Source organism: Dendronephthya gigantea, unplaced genomic scaffold, assembly GCF_004324835.1.
Source record: "Dendronephthya gigantea isolate DGI-Jeju-01 unplaced genomic scaffold, DenGig_1.0 000014F, whole genome shotgun sequence".
In the NCBI taxonomy this organism is placed as follows: domain Eukaryota; kingdom Metazoa; phylum Cnidaria; class Anthozoa; order Malacalcyonacea; family Nephtheidae; genus Dendronephthya; species Dendronephthya gigantea.
This window is the reverse complement of record NW_021163024.1, coordinates 1717757-1726043: the sequence shown is the minus strand read 5'-3', so window position 1 is coordinate 1726043 and position 8287 is coordinate 1717757.

The following is an 8287-nucleotide window of genomic DNA, read 5'->3' as shown; positions in this document are numbered from 1 at the left end:
TAGTATTTTTACTCAGGTTGGGTTGTAGACTCAACTTATGTCGCAAAAGTATATAGGGCAAATACTAAAAATATCAGCGCAAGCGGAGCTAAAAATTGTTTGTCCGCCAAAGCCGTGCTTCCTGCTTCCACTTTCACGCAAATTCATTACTTGCGTATAAAGGGCATAAATCCGGCAATATACTTAGCAGTAGGAAGACGCCTGAAGAGAAAACGTCCAAAGGCCAAAATGTAAGATTATTTGGGGCTAAGACTTTCATTTGGTAATTGATTGCGGGCTATTCTTAGCCTATAATCAGGCGTCTCTTTGGCAACGTAATGATTCCAATTTGGATTCCAACATACATGACGTTTTCACTCACCCGTTTCGTCTCTTTCCATGCGGCTATTAGCCGGTAAAAAACACCCCAAACGGACGGGCTGTCAGCCGTGTAATGTACGTCCGTTTGTACGCTGAGTTCTGCCAATTATAGTTTCTACAGAAATTCTTTACCTAAATCTGAAGTTAAACGAAAAATTACGTTTATAATTTTAAAGAATGAAGTAGTAATTAAGATACTGAACTTTAGAAGTACATGAGATTCTTCTGGAAATGCGAATATTTTTATTTGTTATGAATTTAATTCTGGAATAAACGACGCCATCTTTTACAATTACAAGATTCTAATAATGTTTCTTTGGGCTATGAATCAGTCAATTGGAAAGAGTTTACTCTTATAACAGTTTTTAACAGTTTTATTGTGGTATTTTTCTTTAATTTTTCAAAGGAAGGCAATTTTGTTAGGCATCTGGCTTGATGATATAACTAGTATGGGGTACATATTTATTTTGGTTTCTTTATATCAATTGTTTATATGAATTATGCAACTTTGCAATGATTTATAGGTAAGGACTGCAGAAACTGTAGGTCAAATTATGTCAAATATGTCAGTACCATCTAAGTGATATTTGCTGATGTGTGTAAAAAAAGTTGTAGTGATATATGGCGTCCGCTGTATGATATATGGTGCCTCATTTTATTTAAACGTGATGGTGGTAAACACTCATGGTGTGGATGTGGAAAATTTCACCATTCATACTCCATATACCATACAGCGTACGTACGTTATACGGCTGCCAGCCGTGAATATGATTTCATGCTGCAAACTCTCTAATATCACCATTCACACACCATATACTATACAGCGGACGTACGTTATACGGCTGCCAGCCGTGAATATGATTTTATGGTGCAAACTCTCTAATATCACCATTCAACCACCATATACCATACAGCGGACGTACGTTATACGGCTGCCAGCCGTGAATATGATCTCATGCTGCAAACTGTCTAATATCACCATTCACACACCATATACTATACAGCGGACGTACGTTATACGGCTGCCAGCCATGAATATGATTTCCTGCTGCAAACTCTCTAATATCACCATTCATACACCATATACTATACAGCGGACGTACGTTATACGGCTGCCAGCCGTGAATATGATTTCATGGTGCAAACTCTCTAATATCACCATTCATATACCATACAGCGTACGTACGTTATACAGCTGCCAGCCGTGAATATGATTTCATGGTGCAAACTCTCTAATATCACCATTCATACACCATATACCATACAGCGGACGTACGTTATACGGCTGTCAGCCGTGAATATGATTTCATGGTGCAAACTCTCTAATATCAACATTCATACACCATATACCATACAGCGGACGTACGTTATACGGCTGTCAGCCGTGAATATGATTTCATGGTGCAAACTCTCTAATATCACTATTCATACACCATATATCATACAACAGACGTGCGTTATACGGCTGCCAGCCGTGAATTTGATTTCATGGTTCAAACTCTATAATATCACCATTCAACCACCATATATCATACAACAGACGTGCGTTATACGGCTGCCAGCCGTGAATATTATTTCATGGTGCAAACTCTCTAATATCACCATTCATACTCCATATACCATACAGCGGACGTACGTTATACGGCTGCCAGCCGTGAATTTGATTTCATGCTGCAAACTCTCTAATAACACCATCCATACTCCATAATATACAGCGGACGTACGTTATACGGCTTCCAGCTGTGAATATGATTTCATGGTGCAAACTTTCTATCTTTCCGAAATAAATGCGATATCTGAGTTTTTCACCGAACGATTGTGCTATGTTGAGTAAAGCTCGTTGATACTTTGTCCCTTTGCCCCTGGTAGTAAAAGGCTGCACGCAAAACAGGGTCTATTCTATACATGGGCGTAGGAGGCATCCAGAGATTGGGGGGCCTGAGGGACCAGCTTCCATGGGCCGTTTTGGTTCATAAAAGGGCCTTTAGGGATGGATTGATTGCCAAAGCTTTAAGGACACCACTAGCTAGTGTGGTGTATATTTATTCTCTATATTCTTATATTTTCGGGGGGGAGGGGGTGTCTCCACCCTGTTCCTAGGTACATCTTTATAGCACGCGTATCATGTGAACAGTCTCAGTATCTCGAGGAAAAGCCCGCATATTTTCGTGTGTTGTGGCGCAGTACTATTTGAATAACAAAATTTATTTATCGATTATTAGATGCAAAGATTTCGCAAATGAGCTCTTTTTCTGTAACAAAATTCCTTCTGGATATTTCACCTGGATATCAGTGAAAAATTCCTTACAGCAAGCCAGACAACAGAGGCCAGACAAGGGAGAAATGCCGGACACAACAGCGCACAATTATAGATCAATTTGATATTATTGATAGCTAGTTCACTGTAGCTAGGGAAAGTGCGTCATTTTCGCTATCCCCAGATCTTGCAGCCTAGTCTAAGGCTTTGTAAACGCGCGCTGCAGATCTTGAGCGCATCATGAAGTCTGGGGCGACTGGACAAACGTACGTACGTTACACGGCTGCCAGCCCGTCCGTTTTAGCCTTTAAACACGGCTATCAGCCGTATGACTTAGATGAACCGGGTGTTTTACCAGTTTTATGGCCGGCGTGGTTGAACATTTCCCCATTTTCTGGTTTCCTACGCGTTTTTCCGTTGTGATCCGTGATTGGCTCGCTCACTCCGTCCAGGGAGGGGAGAGCGGGTAAAATAGGTTTTTCCCTTTTACTCTCCGAGCACTGCTGTTTTCATCTAAACTCATTTTTTTGTAAACTACACGTTAAAATAAAGCTCTTAAAACAAAGTTTCCTAAATTGAGTGTTGGTTACACCTGTGATGAAGGGATTCCTGTCCTACTTCTAATCCTGAGGAATCTTATCAGAACACTGATAGACTTTGTTGCAACGTCTTCTTCAACTACCAATATTCTCATGCAATTTACCAACCAGATAAGTATATTAAAAAATTCTAGATCAAGAACCAGACGTTCCTCAAAATACAAGAACGGTTACAAACTTACAACGAATTGAAGCTGGCGCATGATGAAAGATTTGGAGTGATTGAAAATGATTTGCTATAGTGCAAGTGTAAGTTTGTAAAACTAGATTATATTGAAGTGTCTGTGAAAGACAATTGATGTAATCAAAATATTCGAAGAGGAACTACGCTGACGTGTCGCATCACTTTCTAGAAGACTATATTTTCATCCCGTAGATTACATAGCCACAAAACTCAAAACACCACAAACATGCAGCGAATTGGTTCACAGCAGTGCTTGTCAAAAAAAATCATAACACGGCTCACAAACTTCCAAATATTTTCGCTCCAAGATATTGTTGCGCAGTTGCAATTCCTTGTCAAGTTTCCTTGAGGGCGGTACACACAAGCATTTTGAACAAGGCTCCTTGTCAGGGAAAATTTGTCAATTTTTTCGCGTACACACGAGCAAATAAAACTTGGCAAGGAAAACATGCCCGCCTGAATGGGGCTCAACTCCACTCACGTCAGTCAAATAACTGAGAGATTTGTTTCAACACCTTTGAACGTGGACAGCCCAGAAATGTCTTCATTCTCGTGGCGCTCGCGCGTGAACGCGAGTCTACTCGGTCTATTATTTCAACAAGGTTGGCGAGATTTTTATTTTTTACTAAAATATAATAGAACGTTTGTTACGGCCTGAATATCACGCAAATTACAAATAAAAATAATAGAAAAATTACATTGGTTTGAACGCCGGTAATTTGACTACATTCTTTCGAGGTTTTAACTTCAAACGTTAATTTTAAGCATGCTAAAAAATATTTTTCGAAATTTTGACAAAATTTAAATTTTGACAAAATTTTATCAAAACTGTGCTGGCGACACCCAACCTACCTCGTCGTCATCTATTTGGGTTGCAAATAAAAAGCTGATTGCATGCTGTCGTTTTCAGTTGGAAGAAGAGCCAATCACCTTTCTATTTGCAATTCAAATAGATTAATGAAATATTTAAATTGTGTTATGACAATGTATTCGATTGAAGGCATTACTAGTTAGCGATATGATTCCCAAAATTTCTATTTATTATTATCGCCATTGCCAAGGAAATGTCATGGCATTAACTAAGTAATGCCTATACAATGTATAATTATTCAATGCAACAAGGCCGCGAGTGTTTTAGACCCTGTTTACACTAGAACGAAAGTTTCCGGATTTGTAAAATTTTCCGGATTCATTACATACATGTATCGGATTCGTCAGATGTTTACACTACACTTTAGTTGCTCTGTATGCGGATTTGTCCGTTTACACTCACATTACTTGTTCTTGGAGAATTATTTGGTCGTCATATTGAATTTCTTCGGATTCGTCGTGGAAAGCGTTTACACAAGAAAATTTTCCGGATTCAAATGTTTCTGGATACGAAGTTACCACAAACATTTACGGATTCAAAGTTCCGGATACGGCTTAAAACCGAGTACATTTTCTATATCGGATTCGTTGCTGCGTGTGTAAACAGCAACATGAATCAGGTGTGACGCGAAATCTCTGACCTGCGAAATCTTTGACTTTTGCGTTTCTGCACATGCGCAATGATATGCATGATTTATTTTTGCTCATAAATTTCGCAAGTGTTCGGCTACAGAACGGTGCGTCTTAACACAGCCTTAAAAGCTTTCTTTTAATCGTTTAATTGTTGTTAAATGGCTAATTTTACGACTGGGACCAATACTGCCAGTGTCGATACAAAGGTATAAATTATGGTAACATGCACTGATTATTTTAGTAAGTGGCCAGAAGCTGCTCCCCTATTAAGTAAATCTGCTGAAGGTAAGTATTTTTACAAATCATCAAAGCTTCTAGTTCGTTAGTCATATGTGCCACGAACAGGGGTATCACTGTTAGTCTTTTAACAGTTTGTTGGTGAATTGTCTGTTTTGCAGGTGTTGCGGAATTTTTGTATGACCTCATCACACGGTATGGTGTTGCAGACATAGTAATGTCGGGCCAAGGTCGAGAGTTTGTGAACAAAGTAAACCAGAAACTCTTTGAGTTATGTGGAACGGACCACAGAATTTCATCTGCTTACCACCCGCAAACAAACGGCCTCGATGAAAGAATGAACCAGATACAAACTTTATACAAACTTTCGAACAAAGAGGGCACCGAGCTTAAAAAATCGGTCAATAGTGCAAGGCTAAAGATATACCACGCACCACTGGGCAAGCAATCGCAAGTGAAATTGACGAAAGCTGACAAGCACGATTTCGACCTGATCCTCAGTAACGCTAAACTTGATGATAATGTAATCAGCAGAGCACAAAGAATTCTCCGTGAACAATTCAAAAACATTTGTGGTTGGCAAGATACGGTTTTAAGCCAAACGTCTTTTGCACCAGTTAACAAAGAGTCTATTCAAATACATCATACTGGTCATGATCATTGGGTGTGTTCAACATCTATCGATGGTTTTGTTAGAGTGTATGACAGCATGCGGCTGCATGCCCTGTGAACAGCTGACGTCGTCCATGAAAGTACAGCTCTCAGAATGTTATCACACGCTTATAAAGAACAACATACTCGAAGTTGAGCTTCCTCCAAGGCCTATCCAACGGGGCGGAGTCGACTGTGGCGTTTTTGCGATCGCCTTCGCGTTTGAACTTGCTGCTGGTAACACCAACCCATCGCATGTTACCTACGACCAAAGCAAAATGCGTCAACATCTCCTCGCCAGTCTGCAGAAAGGATATTTTGAACCATTTCCTCGTGTGAATCCCCAGAGCTCTGTACCATTCGAAAAACAGTATAACAATTGTGAGATCGAGGTATTTTGTCACTGCCTTATATTTTTTATGCCTGAATGCTGATGGGCCGACATGATACAATGTGAAATGTGCGACAACTGGTTCCACATGATTTGTGAACGAGTAGAGAACGAACCTGAAGGCGAGTGGCTTTGCAGAGGATGCGAACTTCCATCACCCTGTACAAAACGCTTGAAACTTTAAAATGACGTTGACTCGTTGAGACTTTCATACTAATCGCATGCTATTGTTAGTAAATTGTAATATTGTTTTTAGCTAATAAATATTTGTGCAATTAACCTTTTCTAAATATTTCTATGCTCAATCACATTTTGATTATACTTCTATTTTTTAAATATTTTACAAACACGTTAACAAATGCATACTAACTTGCGGAACATCTAATTCTATTGCATGCTTTATTTATTTGGTTGTTTCATGAGTAACATGCATTTAAACGGTTTAAAGTTTTATGTGCGTACACGTACGTCTTTTAATAGTTATCAGGAGCGACCGTATGGAACAGCTTACCATGTTTCGCAAAGGAATAAAACAATCTTAATAAGTTTAAGTCTGAATTTTGGGGGGTCCAATTCCGCGGAGGGGGGTACATATCCGCTAGCGGATATGGACCGGGGGAGTCCAAATCTGCTGTGACACCGGTACTATAAAAATAATGAAATGAGCAGCTTTTAAGTCGAATGCAACACGATTATAAAACGGCTCAACAAATGTTTTTTATGACGATGCCTTAAAATAATCAAGCATATACATTTATCAAAACCATATAATTTTATATATATACTATCTATTCCGCAAACGTAGATATAAACACACATATATTGAGAATTCTAAGTTTTAGAACATCGGATATATGTGACATGGGATGATCATCTGAGCCATCTAACACGTTCGCTGTTTGCTGTACTGGGAACGAGTTATTTGTTATTATTGTGTATCATAAATTCTAAATAGAAGTTCGCCAAAATGGCGGATTCTTGCAAGCGTTTTAAGGCATGCAAAATTCGCGTTAATACGCAGTCAACAAAGGGAAAAAAAACTACAAGACATGTGCGTTTAAATTCAAAGAACTATTGCAAGATTTCTCAGGAGTCAAGTTCGAGTAAGCAGAAGTCTTTCACAACGGGAATGGAAGAAGAACATGTTGATGGTTCAAATATTACCATTTGCAAGCGACCGTTCGGCGCAAACGTTTTCACGCGTTTTCTTACGTTTCAAACGTGCACGTTAGGCGGACCAAACATACATGCTGAAACGTATAAACTAATTAGTTTAGACTGTGAGTTGACATTGTTTGACATGTCACGCCCACATGTCCAACAAACGTAAGGGCGTCATTCCAGCAAGATTTCAGACATAACATTCGTATTGAGGCGTTTGCGATTTTACAGAATCAAATGTCAGTACAAGTAAAAATTATATATGGTCGTGATTACGATCGTTGTAAAACGAGTTCAATCTCATCTAATAGTCTGAAAGATTTGGATTTAGCGATGCTGTCTGAAATTGTTTGGGACACGGTGGGCAGCTATTATCGAGATGGACGGGATCCAAAGTCCTTGAGAATCCAATATCGTGACGATGAGGGTACATTTGTTACCATTACTGGAGAAAATGATGTACAGGATGCTGTTCGTTCATGTAAGTCAGTGCTTCAGGGAGACTACGAAACGGTCCGATTGTGTTTGCGTGTTGATGACGCCTGGACGCCGTTGGGGATGAAAGAAACCAAACCACTGGAGAAACCTCAAGAGAAACGGCCTGCTGTATCTCGCGATGCAAGGAAAAGATTATTTGAGCACGACCAAAAAGAACAAACAATGTATTCTTCCGATTCTTCCGACGAAGCTCAGTCTGTTGTTGCTGAAACACCTTTTCAAAGGTATGTGAAAAAAGTTAAAGATCGCATAGCCGCAAAAAGGTCTGAACTTTACAAACTCGAGAGCAACGAACAGGAGGTGCAAAGGAAAATATTACGAGTTAAATCAAATCCAACCGAAGGTAACTTATGCCGAAATTGTCACATGCGTTTAGGGCATACTGCACGTCATTGTGACTATGAAAAATGCTTATCTATTTTTGCTTGTGGTGAAGAAAAATTGCA